Source organism: Lolium rigidum, chromosome 2 (assembly GCF_022539505.1).
Source record: "Lolium rigidum isolate FL_2022 chromosome 2, APGP_CSIRO_Lrig_0.1, whole genome shotgun sequence".
In the NCBI taxonomy this organism is placed as follows: domain Eukaryota; kingdom Viridiplantae; phylum Streptophyta; class Magnoliopsida; order Poales; family Poaceae; genus Lolium; species Lolium rigidum.
The window spans coordinates 25878838-25899062 of NC_061509.1; the positions used below are offsets into that span (position 1 = coordinate 25878838).

Sequence of the window (20225 nt, forward strand, 5' to 3'; positions counted from 1 at the left end):
TACTCGTTAAGGCGGTCCCGTGCGTCGCGTGAGCCGTGCCGGGGAGACTTTGAGCGAGAGCGAGATCTCCGGCCATTGCCTCCGTCTCCACCTCCGCCGCCACCGCTAGGTGGTGGTGAGGGAGACCTCGCGAGGTGGGCGGTTTGACTTCTTGCTTCCGCCATCCGAATCTCCGCGACCTTCCCGGTGCCGACTCCGGCTCCTGTGGCTGCCTTCGCCTTGGCGCTGGCTGCCCTGGTCATGCCGGCGGGGCTCCGGGTCATGGCTCCGACGAGGCTCTGGGTCGCGGCTCCTACGAGGTTCAGGATCGCGGTTCCGGCGAGGTTCTCGGGCCCCGGTCTTCATTCCGACTCCTCCTAGGCTCGGGCTCACGAACATTGTTCCGGTTCCGGCGAGGTTCCGGCGAGCGCTCCCCGTTTCGTTTCTTGGCAGCACGTTGTCGCGGATAACAATTGCATCGTGCCCTATGGGCCTGGTGTTTCCGGCTGGACTACGGCGGCGAGGGGGTCGCGGGTAACCGTTGGGCGGAGGAGAGGGGTTGCGGTATCTGTCTCGTCCGGAATACATCGCATCCTTTCCCTTTCTTGGATCCGACGGAGGCGTCTGTGATGGGACGGGGATCGGATTTGGGTGTTCCCTGGCCCTTCTTCTCGCGCTCCGAGGATCCGAGTGTGTGATTCATCATCGGGATGCCGATCGGCGTGGGCGTCCTTCCGCGCGGTGGATACACGTTATCCGGATTGGATTCCAACCTGCGCGAAGTATCCGCCTTGCTCGCTCGCTGCATTGCTGAAGCGACAAGTGTGCGGAGATGGTTGATATCAACTTCTTCGTCTTTCTTCTTCAGCAATTCCGTCGCTTTCAGCATGTTGTCCTTTGGAGTTTCCAGGCGGCTGGTGAACTACGGGCGTGTTGAAGGCTATCCCGCGAGGCGGAATTGCTTCTCCGACAATACGATCAGCCTCCGCCCGCGCGTAGGTCATCTTTACCTCCCACTCAGCCCTCATGCTCTTGACGTGCTCGAGTGTGTTAGTAATCTCGCGGTCCCGTCCGTCGAAGTTTTCCAGCCCGGTGCGGCATGATCTCGCCCTTCCTATTTTTAATGCAGCTTCGGCGTCGGCGAGCCTCTTGGCTGTGGCCAGCATCTCCTTTCTCGGCGGTTTCTAGAGCCTCCGGATCCGCGGCGTGGCCCGGAGTTATAGGTGTGTTAAGAACCGCTCGCGCGGCCACCTCTTCTCGCCGACAGGATTTCCTCCGAAGGAGAATCCCTTTGGGGTCGCACCCGAGACATTGGGGATCCTTGTTGAGATGGCTCGGATTGGCTAACTTGGTCTCCGGATCCGTTTTGTCCCGCGCCGCTACCGTTGCGAGAACCTCGCTTCGGCCGGGCGGAGTTGACTTCAGTGCTGATCGCCGAGACCATACTCCTCCAACTTGCGCACGAAGTCATCGGATTCCATGGACGGAGTGTCTCCGGAAATTGGGCTCGGATTGCCCAAGATCGACTCTTCGACCGGAGCTTCGCTTTCTCCGACAGGCCGAGCCCGATCCGGATCCGCGTTGTTTTCCGGTGCCTCTTCCTCGCTCGGGACCAGCTCCGACTTCATGAGGGGTGGTTCCGGCGGTATGGGCCAAGAAGTGTACGAAGTGACACCTTTGCTTCTCTAACACCCGGGAGACCCGGGCGGATCCGCATTGGTCTTCCACCTTTGTTTCCTGCTCGTGGGCGGATTGGGTGGGCTTTGATTTTTCCAGCATCTAAGGCGGAATCCTCGCTAGGAAGTTCCAGTCGTCTCGTATCGGATTTTCGCGATCGCGTCCTCGCTCGGCGGCGGTCGCGTCAGCGCTACTTACCGGTGGGTTTCCATCGGAATCGACGGTTTCCCCGATGAAGATGTGTATGCCGCCAACCGGGACGATGGAGAGCTTGACGGGGTCGGTTTTAGCCGGAATCCAACACTCATCCGGAGGGACGATCGGCAGATTTCCGGCGTAAAGGACACGCCCCACAGCCGATGGTGTCGTCGTAGCTTCCCATGGCGGAACCCTCCCGGTTCCGGCCTCCGTACGCCGCAGGCCCCCCGGTGGGCGCCAACCGTCGTTGCCTAATCGACGGTACCTCGGAGGAGGGATCCTCACGAGGGGGAGAAGAAGTAGGGGCCATAGGGCGGAGTGCACACGGGACGGTGGTACGCGAGTTACCCAGCTTCGGAACACCCGCACGATGACAGGGCCTACCGCTGCTTGTCCGGAATTATCTGGGCGCTTTCGCGTTGTTACAATGAGTTGTGGTTGTGCCTCTAGGGCTCCCGGGATCCGGCTTATAAAGGCGCACGGATCTAGGGTTTACATGGAGAGTCCTAGCCGGATTACTGATAGCCTAACTACGGTACAATATCTTGCCGTGCACGTCACGGATCCGCCTTCCATATACGTCGTATCTGGATCCGGGTTCCTCATGGGCCTCCATGGATCCGGGTTACTTCTATGTCGGTACGGATCCGGCCTGCCGACCCCGGGCTGGACTTCTCCCTTCATGATCAACGAAGAATCGGGCCGCCCGATGGGCCACATGCCTCATCACCGTCTGTGGGCCACCCGGGCTTGCCGGATCTAGGCACTGTCGATGGTACACCTATGAAGTATACCCACAACAGTTACATTAGTGTGGAATTAATAATCACATAAAATTTCTACTGAGGGGCATCACTACTTTGTAATAATCACATATTAAATACTGGATTAGTTTATTTCTCCTACACCCCAAGGACCCATCAGTTTGTACCGGCTTCTGAATCAATATCCATGGAAATGTTCATATCTACATATAAAATTTTCATAACATGTATTAAGATGAATATTTTCACCAAACTGAGGAAACCCGGATGATTTGACTACTATTATTTTCTTTTATTTTAGATGGATTATAAATATTTACTATTAGAACAACAATAAAGCTAAACTATAAATGAATATTCTATAAAAATTTGGAAGAATATAACAAACCAATAAGAACAAAGTTGTAACTCAAATAAAACTAAAACAGTAAATGACAAGTAAAATAAAAAATAAAGATAAATCATATAAAAGACAAAAGATAGTGGACAAACCCAACACAGAATTTAATCATACTGGTGAATTATGAACACCCACGTAATGATATAGAGAACACCCAAAACTTACTTTAGACATATTTAATTTTCTCATTTCAATATTTTGAAACTATAAAAATGCTTTTACTATGATTATCTCATATTATCTACTGATATCTCTCGTATGCTTAGCTTTTCTAGATGGAAAGAGGCCATTCACCGCTTATCTCTGGATTTAACATATTAGGCTACTCACTTAAATAAAAATGTTATTATTTTACAGACCATCATGCTTGGAGGCCCCAAAAAATTATCTACAAGACACAATTGTTGTGTGACAGTCAAGGGTTTGCCAGCAGCATCATATTAGCACCACACTTTGGCTAAAGTAAATCACTCGTGGGGTGATACATTGTAAAAATAACTATAACTTTTGAATTTTAATTTTGTATATCCTTTTTTGCTTGTTATTTGTTTTAGTTTTCGGGACTAACCTATTAATAAATGTTCGAAGGCGTTTATCCACCTCCTTTTATGTCTATTCCAGGTGCTTTCGTGAAATAGAAAAACAAATACATCAAAGAGTACATTGGGCAGGCCCTAGGAGTGTGGGCAGCGCGAAAGGCCTATGCACACCCACCAGGCCCATGACCGTCCTCTCACCGCCGCCTTTCACCTGATGATTTTGTTCAACCCTAATAACCTCTTCCTATTGCTCTGTGATTTAGGCCACTCATTTAAATGAAAAAAATGCTATTATTTTACAGAACTTCATGCTTGGAGGCCCAAAAAAATTATCTACAAGCCACCATTGTTCGTGTGATGATCAAGGGGCTACCAGCAGCATCATATGAGCACCACACTTTGGCCAAAGTAAATCACTCGTGGAATGATATGTCATTAAAATAACTATTACTTTCGTTATTTACCTTTTTTATTTTTTATTTTTGGGACTAACCTATTAAAGGAATCAAATAGAAGGATATATCTCTGAGTTGGGAGTTCATCCAAATCTTGTGTATATGGATATGAGCACGTACATACTATTTGGCCGATTGTATTATCGCTGTGGGGAGAATGTCGTAATCTTACCCGGCTACGCTTCTCAAACAACAACCTCAGAGGAAAAATACCAACAAGTATGGGAAAACTGTCTCATCTAGAGATACTTAATCTTTCATCAAACAAGCTTGAAGGCGAGCTTCCCAGTGCGGTGGGCAATCTAAAAAAAAATGTTTCAGTTGAGCATAGCAGACAATTTGTTCCATGGAAGCATTCCACGAGAAATTGGAGCATTGTCCAATATGGAGTTGCTAGATTTTTCTGACCTAAGTGGTTCGATCCAAGGTTCACCCGAGCATTGTTTGAAGCTTCGCTACATGAATTTTAGTCACAATAACTTCAAAGGAAACATACCTGCTGAGCTAGGGGTGTTGTTAAATTTACTGGACTTAAGCAATAATCAATTTTTTGGAGCGATACCAGGCCAACTTAGTGCCCTGATCATGCTAGCTAATTTAAACCTTGCACACAATGAATTGAGTGGCACCATTCCATCATCATTTCCAAGCATGCAAAGCTTAACATACACATTGATGTATCTTACAATGAATTGAAAGGAATAGTCCCACAGAGTATGGTCTTCTCCAGAGAGCTCCACTCGAGTGCTTCATCTACAATAAGGCACTATCTGATGTAATGAAAGGATTGCCGGCCTCCTTGTGGTAGTGAAACTCAGAGTGGAGGACAACAGAAGGCATAAAAAATAGTTGTACTAGAGATGGTTTCTATTTTAGTATCTCTTGTTCTTGTTGCGGCTATGTTGGTGTTCTAATTCCAACATAAAAGATCGAAGTCCAAGGCAATTAACACCCACAAAATAACACAAGCTAATGTGTTCTCTATTTGGAAGTTTTGATGGGGTTGACTTGTTCAAGCAAATCGTTGAAGCAACAGAGAAGTTTAGCGATAAGCATTGCATAGATACTGGAGGATATGGATCAGTGTATAAAGCAAGACTTCCAACTTTTGAAATATTTGCAGTGAAGAAGATACACTTAATAGAAGATGAATATTTTGTGAAAGACTAAATGTCTAGTCGTGAAGTCAAGGCATTGTTGCAGATTCGGCATCAAAACATTGTGAAACTATTTGGGTATTGTTCTTCTAGCCAAGGCAGATTTCTTATCTATGAGTACATGAAGAATGGAAACTTGGCACAAACACTAAGGGCACACAAAATGGCAACTGGATTGTAAAAGGCGGTTAAATATTGCGCTCAATGTGGTTCATGCTTTGGCATATATGCATCATGATTGTGCATCTCCAATACTCCACAGAGATATAACAAGATACAACATTTTGCTTGATTTTGAATTCAGAGCTTGCATCTCTGACTTTGGTATGGCCAGAATCTCACAAGGTTGCTGGTACGAAAGGTTATCTTGCTTCAGGTAAAATAAAATAGATCCTTAACTATATTATTTTATATATTTAGTTATGTCATTATATATATGTTGCTTTTGTAAATGTAAACAATGAGTAATTATGGACCACAGGTAAAAATCAGTGACTAGTTTGTATTTATTGCAGAGCTAGCGTATCCGGAAAATGTGATAGAGAAATGTGATGTGTACATCTATTTATGGGTTTCCATGCAGGCGATTTGCTCTCATCCATCTCCTTGACAACCATGAAGAGTGGTATGTGGGTGCATGACCTTCTGGACTCAAGGCTTGTGCTCTTAACATCGTATATGTTGCAAATATGTGGAAATATATGTCAACAAACTACAAAGTTCCTACATGCATTTTGCGTGCATCAACCACACGTAGACTCAAGTTCAACTACTCGAAGAAGTATTCGACTCAAGCTTTTTAAAGCACTCGAGAAAGTATTCGTCTCGGGTTTTTAAGCACACGAAGAAATATTCGTCTCGAGCCGTAGACTCGGGTTGAGTGTCAAATCTTGACTTCTTCCTTTTTAGCATGAACCCAAAATGGCATTCGAGTTAAAATGACATTTTAACTGTCTGGTGCATCCGACGGATTAGGAACCAATTAATTGCTCGTGAGCAAAAACATGTGAACCTACTTCAAACTCTAGTCCACTGACATGAATTCAGATTACTGGCGTAATTCATCTCTGTCCGCGGAGGTCTTATCGAGTTCTAAATCCAGCTAAATGTTAAGGGTACCCAACTCGTCCGTCTGGATATGGATAATTTCTAGCAGAGCGCATTCTTGTGCGAGTACCAAGCCACACAGGACGGATTCTGGGATCTTACCTTCATGCTGAAAAACATGGCATCTAAATATGTTATCGTGGCAGACGTGATCTATGATTTTTTTTGTCGGATGCTTTATTTGGATGAAGCAATGGCCGAAATTATGTGGCTCATCAATATTTTCTATCGGGTGCGCGACCATCATTTCAGATGGGAGTAGCTCCTAGGTCTATGGGCGGGTGCTTCCAGCTGCGCGTGTACTCAACTTGTACCACTCGAGGAAGCACTCAATCCAAGATTTTGAATCACCCGAAGGAAATACTAAACCCAAGTTTTTGAAGTGCTCCGGTAAGTACTTGACCCGAGTTTTTGAATCAACCGAGGAAATATTCATCTCGAGTTTTTGAGACACTCGAGGAAATATTGTTCTTGAGTTTTAGAATTGCAGATATTGTGAAGAGATATGAACTATTTATTACTTAAAAAATATTGCCTTTACAGCTTATAATGTCGTTGGCGGTGATAAGACCAATCGCATGGCCACCTATGCTAAACCTTTTTGTTAGCCTAACACCCGGTGTCTCTATGCCTTACCAACCTGTTAGTTGGGCTGCAACTGGATTGGAGTTTTCAAGGATTTGACGGGGGCAATCAGCTACTAAGCCTTTCGCATGTGAGGTGTCAGACACTCGGAGTCGATGATATGTAGGGCGACTTTGCATGGAGCAACCCCCGACTTTCGGGTGCGTCAAAAGTAAATAATAATTAGCTCTTAGTAGAGGAACAATTAGCTTTATCTTGAGTCGATGTTGAAGCAGTTGACGCGATGGACATGGTCCACGCGGAAGCAGGTCATGTGACGGTGCTCGATACAAGCAGCTGGGATACCCCAAGAGGAAGGTATAATGAGCACATCGGCAAGTTTTCACTCAGTAAGAAACCAAGGTTTAATCGACCAATAGGAGAAAGGAGTGACTTCTAAAGGTTGCTAGCTGACTAGTGGCAGGGCGCACTACCGGTGGGCAGCAACAACGTGGAACCTGCACACAACACAATCACAATACTTCACCCCAAATCACAGTGAGGTTTTCAATCTCACTGGTTTTGCTGAAAACAAATGATCAATCGAATAGTGTGGAAAGAGATGTTTGTTTGCAGTGGAATTAAAGAGAATAGTGCTTGCAGTAAGTAAACAGAACATGATGATTTTATCAGTGTAAAGGAAAGGACCAGGGTCCATAGTTCACTAGAGGTGTCTCTCCATAAAGATAAATAGCATGTTGGGTAAACAAATTACAGCTGGGCAATTGACAGAATAAGGACCATACATGATAAGATGATTACAATGAGATTCGTTTGGGCATTAAATCATAATACATAGACCGTAATCCAACTGCGTCTATGACTAATAATCCACCTTCCAGTTAGCATCCACACCCCTTTCAGTATTAAGTTGCGAGCAATAGATTATCGCATTAAGAAATATGTGTAAAGTAAACAATAGAATTATCCTTAGACAAAGCATTGTAGTTTTCTCCCTAGTAGCAATAGCACATCTACAACCTTAGAAGTTAGGGATTTCTATTTTCGTGCCCTCGGGTCTTTAGTTGTACTCAGTTTTCCCCAGCTCCTTAGTTTTTTCTCAGTTTTCCCCAAGTCCTTGTCTGAAACCCGCAGAAGGAGCTCGGACGGGAGGATTCCCATTTAGTTGACCGTTCCGTGCTGACGTGTGGGGCCGCGTCATGTGGGTCCACGTCGTGTGGGGATGGTAGAAAGGGACCGCATGGGACAGGACGAGACCGCGTTTGGTTGTATGTGAGCAGGAGCTGGGTTCTGTCTCTCTCAGCCCAAATTGACATTTTTAAGAGCACCTTTCCCCCTCTTTCTCTCTCTATCTTTTTTCACCAAATTAGTATCAAATCTAGAGAAGCTTTCATTTCTGTCTTTCTTCAATTATTTGTGCCTTTTGGCCCTCGTTTTTTGCCCAATATGGAAGCAAATCTAGTACTTCCTCTGGTCCATATTAATGACCTCACCTATCTTGGTTCATATGTACTCCCTCCGTGCATGTATATAAGACATTTTGTTTTTTTCTTTGATTCATCTACTTTAGTTTGTATCTAGTCTAGTTTTAGTGTGTAGGTTCACTCTTTTTAGTTTGAAAGCAGTCCACTCTAAAAACATATAAACAATATTATATTTCTAAATGGAGGGAGTATCTAGTTAAATCTAGAAGCAAATCTCGATGCTAATGTATGATAAATTCACACCGTCATAATAAATCATGAAAACAAAATAGGGCCAATAAAGTATAGTAGAATAGGGATAGATAATAAGATGCATACAATAACCAACAAAATAATAGGTTCTTAACAAAGGCAGGCCAATAACAAGGTTCTTCACAACACCAACATAGTAACAACATAATAACAAAATAAAAAGCTGCTTTGCAGCAGCAGCACACGTCCTGGACTCCGCCTACTCCATTCCCATCTGGCTCTTCCTCTAGTTCTTGCTCCCGTGTCCCTTGATCTTGGGCACCTTGGGCTTGATCGGAGGCATGCGCCCGGCGGTGATCTCCACCTGCTGGAAGTTGTGGAGGTGAATGCCGAGCGCCTTGTGCTTGGCGCGGAAGGCGTAGACGTTCACTGTCGCGCCGACATTGGGGAAGGTCCTTCCGATGTCCTCGGCATGCGTGAGGAGGCAGTTGAAGTCGGTGCCGCCGAGTCTCCTAGTGCAGAAGGGGCACTTGTAGACACCTTTGGCGAAGTAGGAGGTGAACTAGCCGACCTGCAGCCTCCGCAGCACCTGTCGAGCCTTGGTGTGCTCATCCTCCTCGTCGCTGCCGACGTCGCTGCCAGACACCTGATCCATATCAAACAGAAACTATCAGTGAATGAGTTGCAACGATGATGTAACGTGCATGATAACAAAGTTAGGAAAAATAGAGGCAGACTCAGTTAGAGTGAACACGATTATATATCTACAGAGACGGAGTTAGCGAACCAAAGCTCATGCACAACAGATTTGTACACAGCAATGGTTCGCTGAACCCGCCCTGTACAAATTTGTGCCCAACGATTCATCATAGGCAAAGAACAAATTCCATATCTGAGTTTGAACAAATTCCAGATTATTTGCAAAATTAAACGATTGATATCTTTTGATTCGTGCATAAATTAACTGATTGAGATCCCATGATTACTTGCATAAATTAATCAAACGGCCGAACCCGAAATCTTAAACGAAATCAAGAATGGATCAAATCAAAATGGAATAAAATCGGCGCAAATATTAACCCAATACTCATCCTACCTACAGATCGGCACTAATAGTTACTAGGGAACCAACAAAAATAGGGTTGAAAAAGGAAAGGGGAACAACAAGGGAGCAAACCGTAGTTACCTCGTTTGAAGGGTCGTCCATGCAGGTGTTGTAGGGGTTCGATGGTCAGATGTACGGCACCTTATCATAGGGGTCCCATTCCGGCGGGATCTGACCGCCACCGGCGGGAGCCGCCAATGCACCGGCAGCAGCGACGGCGACGGCCGTAGAGTGGACGACGCCGAGGACGAAGGCGCCGCGCTTGGAGCCTACGAACTCGCAGTCGATGGTGTCGAGGAGGATGGGATTCACATTCTCCTTGTCCATCACCGACGGAGGAGAGGGAGAGGGTTTTTTTTGCTTTGGAGAAGATGATGGGACGTGAGAGACGGCGTTGCGTGAGGGAGTGAGAGTGACAGTGATAGTGCGAGGAGGCAAATAGAGAGAGGCATCTATAAATGCGAGGGGTCCTAAATGAGACCCCCGTCCTACGTGTCCACTATTGCACGTCTGCACGTCTTCGACTTCTGCACCGCGACACGCGTCCATGATTGCACGTCTTCAAGTTCTGCACCACGACCCGCGTCCTACGCGTCAACAATTGCACGTCTTCCACTTCTGCACCGCAACACGCGTCCTCGATTCTAACCCTGGAAAGTTAGATATACTCACTAGTAGGAAAACGCTTATAGGCGGAGCTTAGTTCTGTGGCGCACCTTTAAAAATGCGCCACAAAATATTGTTTTGTGGCGCACCATGCTTGGTGCGCCACAGAAATAGCTTAATTTTGTGGCGCACCGGGTACCAATGCGCCACAAAAACATGGTGGGGCCCACACCCTGCCACCCCCAATCATTGGTTTCACTATTCCTATGGCGCACTGCTCTGGGTGCGCCACAGAAATAAGTTATTCTGTGGCGCAGCTCCGCAGTGCACCACAAAAATAAGTTGTTCTGTGGCGCACTGTGCCTAGTGCGCCACAAAAATAATGTATTCTGTGGCGCACTGTTCTCGGTGCGCCACAGAATTAGCGAACCTGATATACAAAAGTAGAGCCAACCTCCCACCTACCACACTACCCAAGCCATTCTTCTTCCTCCATCTAGCTCGTCCCCCCTTCTCTCTCATACCATTTTGGCTATACTTTTCACTTGCTTGAGTATTTATTGCACTTACTTTGGTTGATACATAATTGGAGTTGAGGAGAAGGCTCTCCATAGTCTCTCCTCCTCTCGAACTCATCGATCGTGGTATCGTCTCGGTATCGAATCTACAAGGTGAGTAGTTGGAGGAGACATACGTATGCTTGGAGGAGACATGCATATGCTTGTAGATCTTGTGTGGCCGTCGTGTGTATGGATGCTTGTTGCAGGTGAAGCGCTTGTGTGTGTGCCGGTGTGGTGCATGGATGTTTGCCGAAATGTTGATTCATTTCCGTTTCGGCAAATTTTGCACTACCCATATGTCCTACATTGAGGAGAGGTCATGCCGAATTTTTCCGCTCCATGTAATACCTTGAGGAGAGGTACGGCCCATGCATGTGTGTGCATTTGTTGCGGTTCTAATTTCCTGTTCTATGTATACCATTTGCAGGCAAGCATGGTCCTCTCGATGAGTTCCGCTCGAATCTCTAGATACAACATAGACGCGAAGGAGGACATGATTCGGAACAATAGGCGCCAGCTAAGATGTCCGTGTCGATCATGCAAACTCGAGCGCTGGATCAACCCTGATTCCGGACAACCGGAGGAGCACCTCGCCGAGGCGCGGTTTCATGCAAGACAACCAGGCGCGGCCGGCCCCATCAAATGGTGCGCATGAAGACCATGTCGAGCGAGATGATTATCATCATCAAGAAGACTATCATCATGCCGACGGGGACTATCGTCATGAAGAAGAAGTTGGCGGAGAAGATCATCATGAAGAAGAAGATGCCGGCGGAGAAGATCATCATGATGAAGAAGAAGATTCCGACGCGACCCCGCTAATTTCGGCCTTGCGGGACTCTCATGTTCAAGATCTTCTCCTCCAGGAGACGAGCAACGATAGAGTTGCAGCTAGAGAGAGAGTCAAGCTGTCGCAAATGGAGAAAGACGGGATGACTCCGATCTTTCCTGGGTGCCGTCCGCAGGATACGCGTTTGCATGTAACACTTGATTACCTGCAGATGAAGACGCAGAACAAGTGGACCGATTCAGGTTTAGCAAGAACTTGAAATTCTGGCACGATCGTCTCCCGGAGGGGAACACATTGCCAAGTAGTATCGAGGAGATCAAGAAAGTCGTGTGCCCCCTTGACCTACCGCACGAAAAATACCACGCCTGCATTAATGATTGTGTGATTTATAGGTGCGAGTACAAGGAGGCGGCCACGGACGGTACAAGGTTGGGAACAAGAAGGTACCTCGAAAAGTGGTATAGTACTTTCCTATCACTCCCCGTCTGCAGCGGTATTTCGTGGACCCTAAGGAAGCAAAGCTCATGCAATGGCACGCGGAAAGGCAGAAGCCCGAAGAAGATCCGGAGATGGGCTATATGCTGACACACCCTTCAGACGCTGGACAATGGCAAGCATTGGAGATCGCCTTCCCTAGGTTCGGGGGCGACGCAAGGAACATCAGGCTGGGTATGAGCACCGATGGACTCAATCCGTTCGGAAACCAGAGTAGCACGCATAGCACCTGGCCTGTGTTTGTATGGCCTTACAACCTACCCCCGTGGCTGTGCACCAAGCAAAGATACATACACTCGAGTATTCTCATTCAGGGGCCGAAACAACCAGGTGTCGACATGCATTTGTATCTCCGGCTGCTGAAAGAGGAGTTAGACACGTTGTGGAAGACGCCACCCCGTACGTGGGACGCCTACACTAGAACTTATTTCGATATGAGAGCCGCGTTGATCACGACGGTCATGGACTATCCTGGTTATGCATATGTATCTGCCCAGGCTGGCCACGGATTCAACGGCTGTGTGAAGTGCATGGACGAGACCCCGCATCTACAGCTACCAAGGGATCACGGGTCCTCGAAAACCGTGTACCCAGGTGCTCGAAGGTGGCTTCGCTTGGATCACCCGTGGAGAAAACGCGATGATCTGTTCAGTCGTAAAGATGAGCCCGATGGACCCCCACGCCCGAGGAGCGGCGCAGAAATCGATGATCTTCAGAAAAATTGGAAGGAGTGCCCAGCGCCGGGAAAGAAGCGACCGAAGCCAGAGCCGCTGCTCGGTGTATGGAAAGCGAGGTCTGTTTTCCACGACTTGGAGTACCGGAAGGTCCTCCACACGCCCCACAGCCTCGATGTCATGCACATTACGAAGAACGTTACCGAGAGTCTGCTTGGCACTCTTTGCAACTCAGAAAAGTCCAAGGATGGACCGAAAGCAAGATACGATCTGAAACATTTTGGCATCAGGAAAGATCTTCAAGCCCTCGATACTGATGATGATGATGATGATGATGATCAGACGGAAGGGACTCAACGTCTCCGCAAAAGGGCTAAGAAGAATGCGGTGCTGCGTCCCGCTGCCTGCTTCACAAGGAGTCCGGAGGAGCTCGAGCAGTTTTTCAGGTGCCTCCTAGGAGTGAAAGTTCCTCACGGTTACTCGGGGAATATAAGCAGATATCTGGACGTAGCGAAGAAGAGGTTCACCGGGATGAAGTCTCACGATTGCCACGTGCTCATGACGCAGATACTTCCCGTTGCGATCCGAGGCATAATGGACGAGCACGTCCCTGATACGCTGTTTGACCTTTGCAACTTTTTTGACGTTATCACCAGGAAGTCGATCGGCGTGAGGCAGCTCAAGATGCTACAGGATGAGATCATGGTGATACTATGTGAGCTCGAGATTTACTTCCCGCCCGCATTCTGTGATATATGCGTCCATCTCTTCTCCATGTCGTTGAAGACATGAAGCAGCTCGGCCCGACGTTCCTCCACAACATGATGCCTTTCGAAAGGCAGAACGGTGTCATGAAAGGATACGTTCGCAATAGGGCCCGTCCAGACGCAAGCATGTCCAAGGGGTTTCTAACCTACGAGTGCATCTCCTTCTGCCAGAATTATCTAAGCACCGAGGACGACGAGGATCATGTTGGTCTACCCCCCAGGACGCACCTCGGCAGGCTCGCTGGAGTCGGTCACCGTGAGGGCTACCGCTCAGTCCATGTCGGCATTGACAATCGACGCGACGACTTTGACAGGGCTCACCGGGTGGCGCTACAACACTTAAAACTGATCGAACCTTTCGTGCAAGAGCACAAAAGCATGGTCGAGCAGAATTACATCGATATGGGCCCGCCGAGGAAGATGGGATGACGTAACCAAAGAGCACAACTCCAGCTTCACGCGTTGGTTCAAGCAAACTCAACTGGTTGAAGCACAGAGAAAAAGGCCTTCTACCGAAGATGAAAAACTCATATACACCTTATCACAGGCCCCGGGCATAACGTAACGACCTATCAGGGGTACGACATCAACGGTTACAGATTCTACACCGAGGAAAAGGACAGAAATAGTGAAAATCAAAACTCAGGAGTAACTATGTTGTCATAGGCCGATGACGAGACTAATGTTAAGGAAAGATTTTTTGGAAGGATCGAGGAGATATGGGGGCTCAATTACTGTGGAGAGATGGTGCCAATGTTTCGTGTGAGATGGGCCAAGAAGGTCGAAAAAGAAGGCCGATATTTCACAACCATGGTTATACCCGATGCAAAATCGAAGAACGCATCCGCGAAAAATGAGCCATGGGTACTCGGTAGCCAAGTTGACCAATGCTTCTTCATCACCGATCCGTCGAGACCTAGCCGTGTTGTCGTGAGGAGGGGCAAGAGGAGCATCATAGGAATGCAAGGAGACGCCAACGAGGAAGACTTGGACAAGAACGGTGACCCGAAGATCGAGGAGGAATTCGATAGGCACTTCGACATGCCTACTACTAGTAAAGTAAGAAGGAAGACCTCCCTAACCTCTAAAGGTTGTCCGTTCACGCGAAGAAATCTCAAGGTGGCCGGCATAAAGTATTCAACCACCAACAACCGAAAGGGCAAGAAGATTGCGAAGAGACGCTAGCTAGAGCTCGAAGCCGGGACGAAGACGATCTTTTTTTGGTGTGTGTGTGACAAGTACATGCATGTGTGTGTGAGAGAGACAAGAACATGTGTGTGTGAGACAAGTAATTTGTAATTGAAAATCCCTAGTAATTATGAAATGTTGTGTTCTTTCTTGAAAATGTAAGAAAAACATTTTTTATAAAGGGAAAAAAGTAGGGGCAGCCAGGGTTCGAACCTGGGTTACCCAAGCCTACCAGTGGGCTTAACCACTGGGCTAATGTTGTGTTTCTGATAGAACACAGCATTAGCCCAGTTTGTTTACCAAGTGTACATATTCTGTGGCGCATCTAGTACTGCGTGCGCCATAGAATTCCTTAATTCTGTGGCGCATGTCCCACTTGGTGCGCCACAAAATTAGGAATTCTATGGCGCATGCCAACTTTGGTGCGCCACAGAATATTTACACTTGGTGAAATAGTCGCAAACACCCTTTCTTCCCCACCCTTCCCAGTTCTTCTTCGCGCACGAACCCTAGCTAACTGCCACCGTCGCCACTGCCTAGCGCCATCGCCACCGCCTAGAGCCACCGCCTAGCGCCCCCGCTGCTGAGGAGGAGGATGCCCGAGGCGCCGGCGCCACCGAGGAGGAGGAGGACGCCCGAGCCGCCGCCACCGAGGAGGAGGAGGACGCCCGAGCCGCCGCCGTCGCCGAGGAGGAGGAGGAGGATAGCGCCACCACCACCGCTCGATCCCCGCCACCGCCACCCGTTCGGTGAGAGCCCCTCTCCCCTGTCCTCCCCACTCCCCTGTCCCCTGCCCCTCTCACCTCCCCACTGAGTTCATCACCAAGATTCACCACCCTGTTCTTGTTGTTTTTCTACATACTGAATTACCAATGGTCCCCAAATTTGTACTCATCATGGGAATCTGTCTAGAGGTGCCCTGGTTATCATGAACTAGTGAATAAGCAAGGAAGATGACAAAATTCATAATAAACAAATGTAGTTATACTTGTCAAAACACACATAATAGGTATAAAATTCATAATAAACAAATCTAGTGGTTTGCGCAGTGGTTGTTTGCAGTGGTTGTTGTAATATGCAGTGGCTAATTTATGTCGTGGATGATGCTTTCAAGAATAAAGTGGCCAATTTATGCAGTGCTGCTATAGTCTAAATCAATAGCAGAGTTGTAGGCTTACCTCTTTTTTCATTTCTCTCGTTGACAATCATAATGCAAGTATTTGTATGATGAAACTTCATTTATATGAAGCATATAATGGATGCATAAATCATGCCTGGTAGTGACTAGATGAATGTTGTAAAAGAAGAACACCTAGCAAGATAAGATATATCTAAATAAATGTTCAGAGATAAAAAAGCCACTGCATACTATTTGAATGCATATCATCATTGGAATGCAGTGAACCAACCACTGCCTAGTTGATTTTGAATTACTGCTAGGATTTGTTGGCAGTAGCAAATGAATGCAGTAGAAATTTAGAGATAAAAAGCTACTGCCTACTATTTGAATGAACTAGCTACAACCTACTATTTGGGAATAAAAATAAAAATGAACAAGCTAATGTTGTTGTTGTTTCTCTGTCTCGGCTTGTTTTGGTTGATTTTTACTTGCTATTGTTGAATTGCTTCCTGACTTGGAGTAATAAACCACTGCATCTAAATAAATGCTATCAAGAATAATGTTTGGGTTAATAAAATGAAATGCTACTGCCTAGGATTTGTTGATTTTGAATTACTGCTTGGGGTTTCACGATAATAATGCTACTAGTACATGAAATGCTACTATTTGAATTTTATGAAATGATCATGCTCATGCTCCCTGGTTTTAGTTCACCTCTGGCCACCTCTGCCCTAGCAAGAATATTCCCCTGCCTATCAATATGACAGAATTTGTAGAATATTTCTGAACCAAAAATGCCTCTGTCTAGCAAGAACCATCAGTAGTCTCTGATCCTGACCAAATATGACAGATTTTGAAGAATATTCCTGAACCAAAAATGGACAGTCTCTCCTGACCCATTTTGGGGAATATTCCCAATGGCTTGTCTCTGACCCATTTTGGAGAATATTCTCCCTCTTGTGCATTGACATCACAATTCAAAAAAAGAAACTGATGGAATTGTCCTATGTAACACAACCCTACTATGTAGAACCAAATCTTGAAGAAAAAGGTTAAAGCTGGAGTTATCTTGTGCTGGCTGAGGAAGGGCATGAAAAAGATCAAAGATTTGGTATCCTAGTTTGTTGTAGTTTCAGCCATCTAGTTTTAGTGTGTCCTAGTTTGTCTGACTAATTATGTAATGTAAGGGTTGATGTAATGCTTCCATACAATGATGAATAAAAGGGTTTATGTAATGCTTCTATGCAGATGCTAGGAAATAAATGATGCTCATGGTCACATGTTGGCAGTAGCTACTGGTTGGCTTGCTCTATAAGCTCGTACGCTTGTTTATGCTTGTATGCTACTGTTTGAATTCATTTATGAAATGATCATGCTCATGCTCATTATCTTGTATATGCTTTTGTGAAGTTCTCTATATGCTGTACCAATGCTACTGCCCATATATAATGAATTCATGTTAGTTAAAAACTTGAAGTGCAGTTCTCTGGTTTGAAGTGCTAGCTTTCATAATGTTTTTAATGTACTCTGGTTTTTGTAGTGCTCCAGGTTGTGTAGTGCTCCAGGTTGTAGTGGATATGTTGGATATATGGTGAATAAGCTGAAATAGATGCTCCAGGTTAAGAAGGTCATTGTTGTTGTACTGCTCCAGGTTAAAAAATATGCTGAAATAGATGCTCCAGGTTTATGTTGGCTTTTGTTTGATGTATTGTAGATGGTGGGCAACTTTTTATGGTGGATATATGGTGGATATGTTGGATATATGGTGTATATGGTGGATATTTTTTCAGGGATTTCATTGAGTTGCCCATTTTTCCCGAAGCGTCGATTAACTTCCGTTTCGGTTGAGAAATGGGCACTCCTACGTAGAAAAATTAGCAAAGGTCATGCCGAATTTTTTGGTTGACTTTTGTACTAACTTTTTGCCTTTTTTTAATGAAGTGCAAATAAACATGTCGGACAGCACTTCTAAGCCCAGGAGCCAGAACGAAGAAGCGAGAGAGGCCAACAAGGACTTCTGGGAGGGCTACGAGCAGCCCCGGAAGGCCGCCGCCGAGTCGCCCAGCGCTGAGGAAGAGGGCCGGGACGCCACCTCCGAGGGAGAGGGCCGGGGGGCCGCCGACGACATCAACGAGGGCCGGGACGCCGCCTCCGAGGGAGAGGGCCGGGGGGCCGCCACCGACACCAGCGACGATGACGATACCTGGGACGACGCCGCCGAGACCGGTGAAGAGAACGTGGCCAACCGCACGGAAGGTGATAGCGGCGGCAACCCTCAGGAGGGTAAGAAGAAGAGGACGGCGAGGAGGCCAAGGAGGGATCGGAGGCCGCAAGTGCTCGCCAACGTCACCGATGCTGTCACGGTAGTCTCCAAAAGTGGCCTACCGATGGAGCCTTCGTGGGTTGCCAAAGGGTACGGCATGCAACTAGGGTGCATCGTCCGTGAAACCGTACCGATCCTAACTCAGGACCTCAGAAGCAAGGAGAACGTGGCTATCGCCCAATCCCTCCTCCAGAAGCTTCACCAACGATACACGTTCCCGGAGCCGTTCAATAAGAAGGTGGACTCTTTAGCTCTCACGAAGATGAGCACCGCCTTGAGCAGCTGGAAGAACCGGCTGAAGAGAAAGATCGAGGCCGGTGAAAGCTGGGAGAGGATAAGTAGCAAAGACCCGTCGATCTCCTTAGAAGACTTTAATGCATTCAAGTCTTACTTACAGACTGACAGTGTTAAAAAATGGACCGCCTGGGGGAAGAAAATGCGGGAATTGAACTTATGGACCCACCATTGCGGAAGCGGCGGTTACTGAGGAAAACAACCCAATTGGGACAAGGAGGATGCCGAGATGGTACGTCTGGGGAAAGAAAACCCCTGGCACAAAATCGAGGATGTACAGGCTAGGAACTTTGTCCGGTCCCGCTACTACTTAGACTGGAAGACGGGGGAATTTATTACGGATTACAAAGACGTGAGGGATTTTGAGAAGTACCTGGTAAGGATAGTCTATATTATTTCGCTCATCTTATTAGGCAATGAAGCCAAATGGGCTAACCTTAAGTTCCTTTGTCTGAAGGATGAAGAGTTGATGAAGTCTAGTTGTACGGCTGGCCCGTCGTCCTAGGGGTCGACGGAACCGTGGGACACGCCTTTCAATAGGGCGACGAACAAATACAAGGAGAGGGAGCTGGACAAGCCACCGACGTCGGGTGGCCGTGTGTCCGGCTTTGGCACAAGTATGAAGCTATCCGAGTACTACGGATCGGATGCCAAGACGAGAAAGCTGGAGAGGAGGTCGTCGGCTAAGGATAAATCCGAGGTTCGGGAGCTGAAGAAGAAGGTGGAGTCACTAGAGAAGCTGGTGGCCGAAAAGCCTGTGGAGAACACGGAGATGATGAACAAGTTATTGGACGAGAAGATCCGGTAGATCATCCCCCCTGGGTTGATGGAGGGGTTAGTTGCTTGGAATGCGGGAGGTCAAGTGGGGCCGATACATGTGCCCAGCATCAGCGGCAGCAACTCAAGCTTCCACGTGTCGCCGACGGTGCCGCTCCACCCGACGCCGGCGTCGGGGCTCCACCAGACGCCGCCGCTCCACCCGACGCCGCAGCTCCAACTGGTCGCATCGACGCCCCCAACCGCCGCCCTTGTATCGACAGTAGCCGAGATCGACGCCATCAAGGAGGTAAACTCATTAGTTACTCCTTCGCGTCATCTTCTTTAACTATATATGCCTTTCGTGATCTGCCATCTCACGATGCCCAACATGGCGCCCCGACTCAGGATGAACAAGTGCATACTTCTGCAAACGGTGGAGCCCGGCGGCAAGTTGGTGGAAGTTGCTAGCGGCCTTGTCATGGCTTCCCGCGTTATGCATGGCGCTAGATTGGCGGAAGACGTGGCGAAGGTCAAGTTGGTAATGGTAGTGCCGGAGTACCGCTATGCCATCCCCCCTTTCAACCTCCGGGCACAGACGAGGGCGACATTTTGCCCCTTGGGGATTGCACCTCATGGCGATGACGTACTACGTCGTGTTCGAGGGGCGGGTTCCAGGAGTGTACGAGGAGTGGGAGGAGTGCAAGAAACATGTGCACAAGTTCAGCGGCAACTGCTACCAAGGGTACCCGACTAGACACGAGGCGGTTGCCAAGTGGAGGAAGCACCCGATCGAACAAGAGCAAGATGAAGATGAAGACCTTCCTTGTGCTCTCGCTCTTGCTCACCATCGTCGCGGCGGTACTCTATTTCATCCTAGTGTAGGCGGCGGCCGGCCGGTGTCACTTCATTTGTATCTAGAGATGATGAACTTAATTAATTTGCATGGATTGTGAGTTGTATGGAGCTATATGTATAACTTGATCGGGCTCTAAGTAATGTGATGATGA

The 20225-nt window shown here is 47.5% G+C and overlaps 1 pseudogene; it reads left to right on the forward strand.

The window, feature by feature from the left end:
- Positions 1 to 261: 261 nt before the first annotated feature.
- LOC124689386 overlaps positions 262 to 20225 on the forward strand; it is a 110269-nt pseudogene continuing 90305 nt past the window's right edge.